The following is a 14738-nucleotide window of genomic DNA, read 5'->3' on the forward strand; positions in this document are numbered from 1 at the left end:
ATGGATAAATTCCTGGACACCTACACCATCCCAAGACTAAACTTGGAAGAAGTTGAATTGCTGAATAGACCAATAACAGGCTCTGAAATTGAGGCAATAATTAATAGTCTACTAACCAAAAAAAGTCCAGGACCAGATGGATTCACAGCAGAATTCTACCAGAGGTACAAAGAGGAGCTGGTACCCTTTCTTCTGTAACTATTCCAATCAATAGAAAAAGAAGGGATCCTCCCTAACTCATTTTATGAGGCCAGCATCATCCTGATACCAAAGCCTGGCAGAGACACAACAAAAAAAGAGAATTTTAGATGAATATCCCTGATGAACATCGATGCGAAAATCCTCAATAAAATACTGGCAAACAGAATCCAGCAGCACATGAAAAAGCTTATCCACCACAATCAAGTGGGCTTCATCCCTGGGATGCAAGGCTGGTTCAACATACACAAATCAATAAACGTAATCCATTACATAAACAGAACTAAAGACAAAAACCACATGATTATCTCAATAGATGCAGAAAAGACCTTTGACAAAATTCAACAGCACTTCATGCTAAAAACTCTCAATAAATTAGGTATTGATGGAATGTATCTCAAAGTAATAAGAGCTATTTATGACAAGCCCATAGCCAATATCATACTGAATGGGCAAAAACTGGAAGCATTCCCTTTGAAAACTGCCACAAGACAGGGATGCTTCCTCTCACCACTCCTATTCAACATAGTGTTTGAAGTTCTGGCCAGGGAAATCAGGCAAGAGAAAGAAATAAAGGGTATGCAATTAGGAAAAGAGGAAGTCAAATTGCCCCTGTTTGCAGTTGACATGATTGTATATTTAGAAAACCCCATCGTCTCAGCCCCAAATCTCCTTAAGCTGATAAGCGACTTCAGCAAAGTCTCAGGATACAAAATCAATGTGCAAAAATCACAAGTTTTCTTATACACCAATCACAAACAAACAGAGAGCCAAATCACTAGTGAACTCCCATTCACAATTGCTACAAAGAGAATAAGATACCTAGGCATCCAACTTACAAGAGATGTGAAGGACCTCTTCAAGAACTACAAACCACTGCTCAACGGAATAAAAGAAGACACAAACAAATGGAAGAACATTCCATGCTCATGGATAGGAATAATCAATATTGTGAAAATGGACATACTGCCCAAGGTAATTTATAGGTTCAATGCCATCGCCATCAAGCTACCAATGACTTTCTTCACAGAATTGGAAAAAACTACTTTAAAGTTCATATGGAACCAAAAAAGAGCCTGCATTGCCAAGACAATTCTAAGCAAAAAGAATAAAGCTGGAGGCATCATGCTACCTGACTTCAGACTATACTACAAGGCTACAGTAACCAAAACAGCATGGTACTGGTACCAAAATAGAGATATAGACCAATGGAACAGAAGAGAGCCCTCAAAAATAACACCACACATCTACAACCATCCAATCTTTGACAAACCTGACAAAAACAAGAAATGGGGAAAGGATTCCCTATTTAGTAAATAGTGCTGGGAAAACTGGCTAGCCATATGGAGAAAGCTGAAACTGGATCCCTTCTTTACATCTTATGTAAAAATTAATTCAAGATGGATTAAAGACTTACATGTTAGACCTAAAACCATAAAAACCTTAGAAGAAAACCTAGGCAATACCATTCAGGACATAGGCATGGGCAAGGACTTCATGACTAAAACGCCAAAAGCAATGGCAACAAAAGCCAAAATAGACAAATGGGATCTAATTAAACTAAAGAGCTTCTGCACAGCAAAAGAAACCACCGTCAGAGTGAACAGGCAACCTACAGAATGGGAGAAAATTTTTGCAATCTACCCATCTGACAAAGGGCTAATATCCAGAATCTACAAAGAACTTAAACAAATTTACAAGAAAAAAATCAAACAACCCCATCAAAAAGTGGGCAAAGGATATGAACAGACACTTTTCAAAAGACAACATTTATGCAGCCAACAGACACATGAAAAAATGCTCATCATCACTGGTCATCAGACAAATGCAAATCAAAACCACAAAGAGATACCATTTCACACCAGTTAGAATGGCGATCATTAAAAAGTCAGGAAACAACAGGCGCTGGAGAGGATGTGGAGAAATAGGAACACTTTTATACTGTTGATGGGAGTGTAAACTAGTTCAACCATTGTGGAAGACAGTGTGGCAATTCCTCAGGGATCTAGAACTAGAAATACCATTTGACCCAGCCATCCCATTACTGGGTATATACCCAAAGGATTATAAATCATGCTGCTATAAAGACACATGCACACGTATGTTTATTGCGGCACTATTCACAATAGCAAAGACTTGGAACCAAACCAAATGTCCATTAGTGATAGACTGGATGAAGAAAATGTGGCACATATACACTATGGGATACTATGCAGCCATAAAAAAGGATGAGTTCATGTCCTTTATAGGGACATGGATGAAGCTGGAAACCATCATTCTCAGCAAACTATCACAAGGACAGAAAACCAAACACTGCATGTTCTCACTCATAGGTGGGAATTGAACAATGAGAACACTTGGACACAGGGCGGGGAACATCACACACCGGGGCCTGTCATGGGGTGGGGGGGGGGTGGGGGAGGGCTAGCATTAGGAGAAATACCTAATGTAAATGATGAGTTAATAGGTGCAGCAAGCCAACATGGCACATGTATACATATATGACAAACCTGCACATTGTACACATGTACCCTAGAACTTAAAATACAATAAAAAAATGGGAATATCATAGCAGATACCTCATGGGGTTGTGGCTAGGATCCCATGAATAGCTATATATAAAGTGCTAAAAATGCCTTCCATATAGTAAGTTAACTTAATAAATATGCTTAAAAAATTACTGAAACCTGGAAGAAGATGACTATCATGCCCTCCCAATGATATGTTGAAGCACGGTCTAACTGGCCCACCAAGGATTATTTCATTCTAGGACATGTAACTTTGTCTTGTTATTTATTGTTGATTAGACTCAGACTCCAAGAAGTAATGTGTTAACTTGTAGATTTCTGTCTAGTAGAGATGCAAATGGTCTCTGTCCATGGCAGAAGAGTCCCTTAAGAGTCTAACCTAACAAGCTTAGCAAACTTATTTTTGGCATATCTTTCCTGTCTCTATAATTCTCTTTCCCTCAAATACTCTTTGAATCAGTTGTGCTGCTCTGCTAGTTTCTTCATGTCCAATTCTATATTTGTATGACAGTCATGTTTTTAACTTCCTGAAAATATATTTTGAGAAATGCCATTCATTATTATTATATGGGTATATTGTTATCATTTTTTCATTTTTTTTCAAAGGCAGATGATGTAGTAGGAAGAGCATTGGGCTAATTGTGCAGAAGACCCATGTGTAAGTCAAGTTCCACAACTTTTTAGTTTCCCTAGTCAAATTATTCAACCTCAGTTTCTGTATCCATAAAATGGAGAAAATAATACCTGGTTTACTGGGAAGTTGTGTAATCTTCCAATATAGCCTGCCAGGGTCTGTCCTCCTGGACTGCTTATAGCAAACAATGATGTAGTTACTTGGACAAACCATTCTTCTCACATCTGCAACTGCTCATGGCTTCTCAAAGCTGGGGTGCCTTCAAGTTACCATACAACTTTTAAATTTTCAGTGGAATTCACCTCATCATTCTGCGTGCCTCCTCTCCTCTCTCTACCACCAAGGGAAATAGTAATAACAACATAAGCTGTATTTATGCCTCAAAGCTCCAGTGTGCAAAGGGTTGTCTGTTTTATTATAGGTAATAATAAGCACTACCATTTAGTGACAATTTGTGTTAAGCTTTGCATACCTGAAATGTATGATTTCATTTAGCCTCTACCATGGCTCTGTGAGATAAACATGAACATACCCATCTTACAGATAAGAAACTGAGACTCAGACATGAAGTAATCTACCCAGGAGTACTTAGCTAAGTAGTCAGATAAAGCCTGGATTCCCACCCATGTCTGATAGCATCCAAAGTGTACATTTCCTCTCATTTGTTGAGCACTTTGTGTGTACAAGTTACCAGAGTAAGCATGTGGAGGATGGCACGGAAAAAGAAAATATCTACTCTAAAGAAGCTCATCTTTTAGATGTGGAAGATAGAGAAAAAGATAGTAACAATTACCATGTATATATAGTGGCTACCATGGGCAAAACCAGCTGCATCTGGATTAGGGTCATAATCCTGAATGTTGAAATCTAAAAGATCAAAATCCCTAAAGTTTCAAATCCTGACTTTCATGACCTAACTATTCTTTGAAGTGTTGCATAGAAATAAATAGCTGCTTATTTTTTTTTTCTTTTGGAGCATGGCTTTCCTTGGAGAACATGTTCACATTCACTTTGTACATGGACCCTTTCTTTTTGAAATTCTTTTATGATTTGGTATACACAGCTATGAGTATTTCCTATTAAATTTTTCCATTTTTTTGTACCATGCTTCTGTGTTGTTTTGAGGATGTGGAAATTCATTCTGCATACACTGATATACGGAGCACAGATTTGGTGGAAATAATACTGGTGACCGAACAGCAACACCATTGCATAAGTATCCTGCACATAATTATTTTGCAACCCAAAGTCAGTAACTTTGCTGGCTTCTTTAAGCAAATGTAACTTTAATTCATTAACATCTCCTGGATTTTCATTTATTGGAAAAAATGCCCATGCACTCAAATGCATTTTTAAACTGAAGTTTCTGTCATTGCTGTATTGCATGACCAATCCACTCATCTGTATTTTCCACTAAATTTGAATGAAGATGATAACAAGACAATAGTTCCACCTAACATGATGCAAGCAACGTGATGCAACTATCCTGTATACCACTGAAAGCACACCAATCCCTTCTCAAGAATTCAGCTTTTAGGATTTCAACATTTGGGATTTTAGACATTAGGGACTTTAGATGTTAGGGGCTGTGTCTTTTGGGATTTATGGTCAGCACTGGCTGCATCCATACGTTCACCTACTTCTCACCTCAGTCTGGCAAGGTAGGTGATATTACCTCTGTTTCATGCATGAACAATACAGTTCCAGGAGATGAAGTAACTTACCTCAGGTCATGCAGCTATAATGATTCAAACTCTTGCCTGTGTTTTCTATCATTTTTACCCCCATACTAGACATACAAAGACACATAACATTCAGTACTGTACAAAGGTTGCAAGCACCCAGAATGAGCTTGATGAGCACTGAAGGGGTTGCTGGGAAACTGCTGCAGTCCATGTCATAAATGTTGATGAAGCAGCTTCTATTGGCCGCATGTGTGAATGTCTGGGGGAGAAACGATGACATGGTCCCTGAACTTAAGCGGTTCATGGTCTAGTGTGAGGGGCAGATGTGTAAATGGGCAACTGTGATACAGCATGGTAGGTGATGTGCTGGAGAGCACGATGAGAGCCCTCCAGGTGGATGGGAGCAAGGGAAGGTTTCCTACCCAAAGCTGTACCCCAACCTATGAGTCTTCTTTCCTTGCCACTAGAAAGTCTGCTCTTGTGGTTTGCCCTCCCCGACCCACCACCCCCAGCTGGTTTCTAAGGCACACCATCAGCTCCAACATATCATTTGTTTGGGACTTGAAAATGTCTTAGGTTAGTAGATTTACCTTTCCAAATCATATTTTCTTAGGCTAATTGGAAAACCAGTTTTCACTGAAAACCAATGGTATGCCAAGGTGGCTCAAAAGGGTGTTGAGGTGTGAGGATTAATATGCCTTAGAATGGGGAAAAAACAGTAGGTAATGGGCAAAATTGTACCCTGTGTACACAGATGATTGCAGATTAAGATTATTTATTTTAAGGGTTCTTCCTTGACCTCTGTTATACCCTCCAGATGGGTTGGAGATTGCTTGGATATATAGATTTGATGGGCCTCTGCAGGCCACCCTGCTAATGAAACCTGTAAAATAATCTCCACTAAAATATTCTCTCTCTCTCTTTCTGTCTATCATGATATCTGCAAAGAGTTAAATATTCAAATAGTCTAAAAGAAAATTTTCCTTCCATTCTTGGAAGGCAGCTATTGTTACCCTGTGTATCCTTGTATACCTTTATGTATCCTTTTAGAGGTATTGCATGGATACATGCATATATGGGGATATGCATGTATGTTGTGTCTATGTGTGTGCATATATGCATCCACTACATATATAGTATAAACACACATCTTATTTTTGTTTTTTTCTTACATAAATAATAGCATACTATAATACTGTCTTTGCTTTTTTTTCATTTAACAATATAGTTTGGAGGTTATCTGTTCTGCCATAGAACCTGTAGATTCGCCTTATTCTTTTCAATGGCTGATTCATGTTTCATTGCCACATTTTAATCAGATTCCTTTGGATGTACATTTAGAATATTCTTTTTTTTTGCAATGAATATACTTGTACATACAAGTTTGCCCATGTATGACTGTATCATTTGGATAAATTCCTAAGTGAAATTTCCAAATGAAATGGTATGTTCATTTTAAATTTTAGTAGATGTTGTTCTCTTGCCCTGTAAAAATGTGGTATCAATTTATATTCCTAACAACATGGGAAGATGTCTGTTTTCTCATATGTTCTTTGAATGGTTTTGATTAGCTTCCAGGACACATTGCAATGATGAAAACATGGTTGCTTTGTCTTAAAAGTTGGGTGCAAGTTAGGTTCAGGGGGCTGTGAATTGCAAAAATCACCTGATCATGTCTGAGCAGTTGAACGTCAGTATTTTAGAGCTGAAAACATGTCTTTTTGGGTGTTCTGGACACAAGAATGCCACTCCCATGCTCCCTTTTATTGAGACATGGTCTTGCTCTGTCACCCAGGCTGGAGTACAATGGCTTGACCATGGCTAACTGCAGCCTTGACCTTCTGGGCTCAAGTGATCCTCCCACCTCAGGCTCCTGAGTAGCTGGGAACACAGGCACCTACCACCCACCACACCTGGCTAATTTTAAAATTTCTTGTAGAGATGAGGGTCTTGTTATGTTGCCAGGGCTAGCCTTGAACTCCCAGACTCAAGCAATCTTCCCACCTCTACCTCCCAAAGTGCTGGGATTAGAGGTGTGAGCCACTGCACCTGGCCAAGAATGCTCCTTTTTATATACCTGTAATGCCAGAATGCATTTTAACCTGTTTTTAACTTTTTGCATTTCTTAATGACAGAAAGCTGGACCTCATGCTTGGGCTTCCTAGAAGACACTGGCTTGATTCCCCCCAGTTATTCTTTGTTTCTTCGAAGTTTATTTCCATTCTCTGTATTAGGCCTTGCCACCTCACAGTGTGGCTCTTGGCATTTCTATCCACCTTTCCTAGTGGGTCTTGAATGGGTGACCTTATCACTCCAGGAGGCAAACATACACTGTACTGATCTGCCAAGCTCAATATCCTTTTGCTTAAATGTTAGATGGATTTATGTTATTGCTCTGGGAAGCAGTGATCCAGGGAGGAATTAGTGTTCTGAGAGGACTCCGGTCTCGTTAAAATGGCAACAGGAGGATGCACGTGCTTGTCCAAAGCCATGGGCTATAGTCTAATCCAGTCTTTCTCCTTTTTTTTCCCCTCCTCAATTCATTTGGTTATTTGCATTCTGTTTGCATCCGAGCTTCTGAGATGCTGGGGTCCAGTGAGGAAAGTCTGGATATATGGTGCCATCAGCTCTGCCTCAGTGACTTTCAGTGTGAAGAGAAAAGGCCACTCACAGGATGCCCTGTGATCTGGGCTTACATGTAACAATGCTGGAAGTGGGCAGGCTGGGGCCTGCTAGACAGTGACTTTTCCTTCTGGAGTTTTCTGGGGAGGCACACCAAAGTATACCAATCAAAGTTGCATGTGAATTTGAACAATTTTCCAAAACAAGCTTTGTGATCCAAATGTTTTCCTTTACATTTGTGCCTTCCTGTGCAGAGCAGGCGTGTTCTTAAATGGTTGCAAACAAGTTAAAATTGGGGAGGTGGTGCAGTCAGGGAGAAGGTGTATAGAATTGGGATTTAGAGGATTCAAGATTGGTTGGTTTGTCTTAACTCTGCTGCTTTCTAATTGTGTGAGTTTGGACACACTGCCTAACCTATTGGCATCTAGATTTACAAAATAATAATGCCTGCTTATCTTCATTAGAAGATTACCAGGCAGAAAAAGTGAGCTACTTGTTGTTAATTTGGAGCTGGAAAGGCTAATAAGTCTTTACATTGTCCACTGGCAATGTGGACCAGGTGACTTACCTACATCATGTTATTTAATTCTGGCAACCCATAGCTGAGATAAACACTGCTATTTTACAAATAGGGAATGAGATGTTCAGAGAAGTTGAGAAATTGGACCAAAGTCAATTGCAAGCCAGCTTGCAAACCTGGGTGAGTAAAAAAGACTGGATGTGAGGGTCTACCCTTGTCTTTGAGTACATGGGTAACGTGTCTCTAGCCCAGTGGTCCTCAACTGGAAGTGACTGTGCCCTCCCAGAGACATTTGGCAATGTCTGGAGACAGTTTTGGTTGTTACAACTTAGGGAAGGGGTGTGCTAATGGCATCTAGTGGGCAGAAGCCAGGGATGCTGCTAAACATACTACAATGCACAGGACAGCCCTCCACAGCACAGATACAGCCCCAGTCAATTAGTGCTGAGGATTAGAAACCCTGGGCTAACCCATGTACTTCTGATGTTTTCCTACAGAGAAGATAGAATAAGGGCAGCTTTTCCTTGACCTATTTTTTTTATTCTATAGCACCTGTCACCCCCTAATATTCTATATAGTTTATGTTTATTTTCTGTTATCTTTCTCTGTTCACTAGAACGTGAACTTCCCAAGGGCAGAGACCTTTCTGTTTTCACAATTTCCCAAGTGCTTAGAATAGATCCTGTGTGATGTAGGTGCACCTTAAATATTTGTTTTATAAACAAACGAATGTGCAAGATTTAAGTTCATAGTAACAACTTTTGGGGACTGCTGAATATAGGGGAAAGAGGCAGTAAACATGAATTCTGAGATGAGATAGTGTTGGTCAGGCCAGATTCCTGCCAGGGCTTCTGCCCAGAGGGCTGGACTGGGGACCTAGTTGTGTATCTCAGAGTATCTTTACGTGGCTTTCTGAGTTGAGGGTGCTGGGTCCTAATGCAACCTGCTGTCATCAATGGCCACAGTGCCCCTGTATCGCTTTTCTTGGGCCTTCCAGGCAGGTATAGTTCTGATTAATGTCGGCTTTTCTAGGAAGGTGGCAAGGGACTAAATTTGACTCCAAAGCAGTACACTTTACTGAGGTTAAGAAGTCTTTTTCAGATCAGTTCAGAGTGACAGCTTATTCTTGAAAAGGGAAAACAGCTTCCTCAAGGGGAGTTGTAGAAGAAGAAAGCCTTTTCCAGAACTCTTCAGTATTCATATATGTCTGCCATATTGGCTCCCTGCTACTTTGCCTGCTATTGTGCTATGATAAAGAGGAACAAATCTCTCCTCCTGTAAGATGCTCCATAGGTCATGACTGACCTGGGTTGGGTGGGGTGCATGGTTAACATCAAGAAAAAAATCCTACTTGAAGTAGACTTTATTGTTCTTATTTTATAAATGAATGAATAAAGTAACATAATAGACTTTATAACAATAAAACATACTTCAAAAGGTTATTGTAAGTAGATTTTTCTTGTAACAACCGGTCCCAGAGTTGCTCTTGGGGAGGGAACTTACTTTGTTTAGAAAAAGGTCAGAAGATGACTCTGAGAGTATGGAAGGTAGATCCTGTTTTCCTATTCTGGAATGAGACAGCAAAGCAAAGGGATAGTTAACTATTCTGTATAAGAAATGCATAGATTTAGGGGTGGGGAGAGAAGTGAGGGGAGTGGGAGATGGGGTGAATGGGACTGGGTAATGGCTGGGGTAGAGGTAGGGGAACAGTGACCGTGTGGGCAAGACGGCATTTAGGGAGGAGAGAGTCTGATGTTTTATTTGTGTTGCTGTGATGTAATCCTCCCCTTTCATCAGCCCAAACCTTCAGTCACATGTTATATGAGTGGTTATGGGGAAAGCCAAAGATAGGAGGCTGAATTTCCTGCTTTGACCAACTGTGACAGAGAGAAGAACCCCTGGAAGTGAGATGCTAATGAGGTTGGCTGAGCGTTCTTGGAAGCAGAAGCGCAAATGAGAACTATACCTGAAGGCCTCACAGAAATCTTGAGGAGGTCATAATTTTCGCTGTATGATATGGGATAGAGATCTCGGGTCAGTTTTATTTAAACATCAAAGGGCAGGTAACCCTGGATTATATGGAGAGTCAAGTTAGTATTTGTACAGCGGTGTTTAGCCCAGTATTAAAATGTAACAAGCATGTAATAAGTAAGTTATTTTTTCTTCATCAAATTATATTTACTCTTCTCCCAGAAAAAATCATCCCAGGCTGGGCACGGTGGCTCATGCCTATAATCCCAGCACTTTGGGAGGCCAAAGTGGGCAGATCACTTGAGGCCAGGAGTTCGAGACCAGCCTGGCCAACATGGTGAAACCCCGTCTCTATAAAAATACAAAAATTAGCTGTTCGTGATGGTGTGTGCTTGTAATCCTACCTACTCGGGGGGCTGAGGCAGGATAATTGCTTGAACCTGGGAGGCAGAGGTTTCAGTGAGCCGAGATCATGCCATTGCACTCCAGCCTGAGCCTGGAGACTCCGTCCCCCTCAAAAAGAAAAAAAATCATTCTAGATTTAGTTAACAGTCATAAACTAGTCTGCAAACATGATTTGTGTGGGCTATTTTTAAAAATTGTGTTTGAATGTTCTGGTCAGGGTATGTTCTTTTCTGTTTGCCTTAAGCCTCACTACTTCCTATTGTCTTTTCCTTCTGGCTGACTCACAGATTGATGTGATCTGCCTGACTCCTAAAGGTATTTAAGTTTGTGGTTACCAATTTAAGTGAATATCCTTAAACTGTGCAGAGATCAGAGGACAATCTGGCATGTATGATATTTGCCCTTGCAGGTAGATTGTATTATTAATTACATTATTAACTGTCCCTCCTATAGAAGGATTATACATCTCTTTCAGAAATTTTTAAGGGCCATTGTGTGATTCACATTTTTTCCCTCTCTGCCATGAGAACAAGCATGTCTCAGATAAGGTTGCTCTGTCAGCCTCAGTCTCCAGATAAAATTATGTAGAACAAAGCGGATGCCAACCACTGCTAAATACGTAGCATAAGTGAGAAATAAAAGTTTGTTGTTGTGAACCACTGAGCTTTTTGGGGTCATTTGTTACCTTAGCATAAGCTTGTCTATTATGACTGACACAACCCCTCTGTGTATTTTAAAGATAAGAAACCTAAGGAACACTTCCCAGCTTGCATATGTGTTCATGAAAGCTATTTAGCTTTTACTTATTTCCACTGAGATGATGATGGCAATTTGGGGAGGAGGAAAAGTTCAAAGCTCTGTTCTGGGGAACAGATACAAAGCAAAATGCAATTTACTGCTCCAAGGGTATCTGTGTGTAACACCCTAAACAGTGCCCCCAAAGGAGGAGTTCATCTCAGAATATGAGTTTTGGCATAATTTGTGAAATGTTTCATCACCATGGCAGCCCATCCATCACGCCTTCTTCATCAATCAATGATTAATTATTCAGGTTCTTCTGAGGTCCGAATTAGCCTGATGAAATTTTGAAAAGAAAAATATATGAAACAAGAGCCTTACAAAAAAGAATCTCAGATTGGAGATAGAAATAATCTGGAGGAGACAGAAATAATCTTAAAAGCACCCATTCCCTTAGCAAACAAAATAATTCATGGTTTAGCTGTTTATTATCTTCTAGACAATGCATCCTAAATCTATCCCTCTGGCTTTGACTCTCCTTCCTGGATCTGTTAAATATTTTTCCAGTCCCTGAACGCTTGGGGGAAGCCCCAATACCACCTCAAACCTAACACTATGTGAACCTGAATTTGTCACTTTCCTTTCTAAACATTCTATTTATGCTCATGATATCATTACCTTTTCTGTTTCTTAGGGCCTGACATTTAGAGTCCTCTAGGTAGGAAAAGGCAATCCTGGGAGAGCCAATAGCAAGAACAAAGGCATAGAGGAAGAGAACCCGAAAGAGGGCTTAGGGAATCATGAGCTGCAGAGCATAGATTAATGGTGAAAGATTTAAGATGGATTGGTGGCCAGTCATGGTGGCTCACACCTGTAATCTCAGCAATTTGGGAGGCCAAGGTGGGAGGATTGCTTGAGTCAAAGAGTTTGAGACTAGCCTGGGCAACATAGAGAGATCCCATCTTTACAAAAATAAAAAAAAATAGCTTGGCATAGTGGCACATGCCAGAGGTCCCAGCTACTTGGGATGCTGAGGTGGGAGGATCACTTGAGCCTGGGAGGTTGAGGCTATAGTGAGCCATGATCATGCCACTGCACTTCAGCCTGGGTAACAGAGTGAGACCGTGTCTCAAAAAAATAAAAATAAATACAGATGGATTGGTAGCATGGAGTCAGATGTGGAGAGCCTGGGTTGCAGTGTTGAAAGGTTAGGACTTAATTATATGGATAAAAGGAAAACATAGAAGTTTTTGACCCTTGGCCAGATAGGATAAGATTCATTTTAAATGGTTATGGTGCCAGTTTGGAGGACTGATGGTAGAAGGGAGAAACTGGAGTTGGAGAGACCAGTTAGGGGGCCATTGGAATAATTCCGTGGAAAAATGATCATAACCTGAACTAGGGCCGACGGGGTAGACAGAAGGGGTATGTCAGCTCTTGACCTCCTCAGAAAGCAGGGGAGCTGGAAATGCCTTTTCCTTACCGTCTGCACTCAATCAAATGCTTTTGCCATACTGAGCTATAGAGAGGATTTGAGGCTGAGAGGGCACTCTGAAATCCCCTAAGACTCTGAAATGAGGGCAGCCGAGTGGGAATTCATGGCCTGAGCCAGCAATTCCCTTCAGAACTGCAGAACAAGGGTCAACTCAGCAAAGCCCTCTGCCCAAAGTTAGCTGAAGACCCCTGCCTTCATTACCAGCGTCTTGCTTATCTCTTAATTCTCTCCAGTTCTGTTCCATGAAGCTAACCCATAGAAACATGGCTGCCCCTTCCACCCCCTCCTCTTTTGTTAAAGGCAAGAAAATTGTTTTAATGCTGTTTGCAACTCATGCAGAAAAAATATGTCCCAGCAGGTGTTTCTGAGCATTAAGCAGGTTTTGCCGCTCTCCCTCCACACATCACTTTAACAGCCACTCCAGCAAATTGCTTAGTCCACGAATTCTCATCTCCCTTGCTGCCTGCATTAAACTAAGAGAAGAAAATAGAGATCATTAAAGTCCCCTTCCCTTGATTATTTTTTTTAAAGGGCATGATACATTTTGAAGAAAAGGGAATAAGCCGAAGCTCTGGTATAACCATTATGCAAATCAGTACCTCTTCTCTTAGAGGTGTTCATGCCCAAGCTCCTCAGACAAGTCCATCCCACTGTGTGGGAGGAAGTAGAAGGGTGAGGATTTTTAAGATTTTTATCTTGCTTGAAGTTGTGAAGACTCGAAGACAAATGGCTAGGTTTTGAAGGGGTCTTGGAAGTCATTACTGGGGATAGACCCCTCTTAATACCTGTCACATTAATATCTGCCCAGACTCTCACACATTCAGATGTTTAACGTCACATGCATTAGGTTCTTTTGGTTGCATGAGACAGTCACATACAGAAACTCACTTAGGAAAGGAGATAGGTGGCAATAAAGAAAACAGGGATTTCACAGGAATGCAGTAAAAAAAAAAAACAACAAAAAACCATGGTCTAATCTTGCTTCTTGGAGACAGGACCCAGATTAAAGATATTTGCAGGGATGTCAGCAGTAGGAGTTTGTGGATCTGCAGTCTGGTGCTTTACTACTAACTCAAATAATACCTCTCTACTTCTGCTTTGAATGTATTCCCTCCCATTACTGTGTTCCAAACCTTCCACACCTTTGTCTTCACCTCAGTCCTGCTTATGGTTTCTGCTGAGTTATTTTTCTTCTTCTCATGGCTTGATCATCCTCCCTTCCTTCCCTGTTTCAAATTCCCTGGCCAGAGATTTTATTCCCATGAGAATTTGAGGGATGAACCAGCTCATGAATTGGCTGCCTTGAGACATATGTGTCACCCTGGTTCAACCAGAGTCACTGGAAGAAGGTAATGGGGGTCATGGGTATGGAATGCAGCTGCCCCCCAGCAAAGGCTATGGCAGGGAGGTTTGTCTTTAGGTGGGGATATGGCTGTGGATAACACCATCACCAAAAATGTCTCCCCTTAGGGTCAATTAAAAATATATGATGTCAACATGTAAGTGGCATTCACTGTTCATGCTAAAATAGTTTATGTTCCATTTTCCTATGGTCGTAGTGAGCTTTAAGAGTTAAGGGACAGGGTAATCATCCCCTCTACAGAGATTTGGAAAGTGGATTAGGGGAATCAATGATTTGCCCAAAGTCCTATAAGCGGGTCTTGAATATGAAGTTATCTTTGCATTATGCTGTCATGAATTGGTTCTTCAACATTATCTGGGGAGTACCTACCTTTAGCTAAGCTAAGTTTAGATTCCATAAATTTACTTTCCAGACGAAAGTCTTAAACTGTCCATGACCTTACCTCTGTTCCTAGCTAGGCTGCTCAGTATTTATTCTAAATCTGCTTTCAGTTCACAGAGAAATCTTTGCATTTAGTGGACTTTTCCCCTCCAATGTGATATACAGTAACTGTTGCTACTTGGAAGAACAATTGTATGC

The sequence above is a fragment of the Pongo abelii genome, chromosome 4 (genome assembly GCF_028885655.2).
Source record: "Pongo abelii isolate AG06213 chromosome 4, NHGRI_mPonAbe1-v2.0_pri, whole genome shotgun sequence".
NCBI classification, from domain to species: domain Eukaryota; kingdom Metazoa; phylum Chordata; class Mammalia; order Primates; family Hominidae; genus Pongo; species Pongo abelii.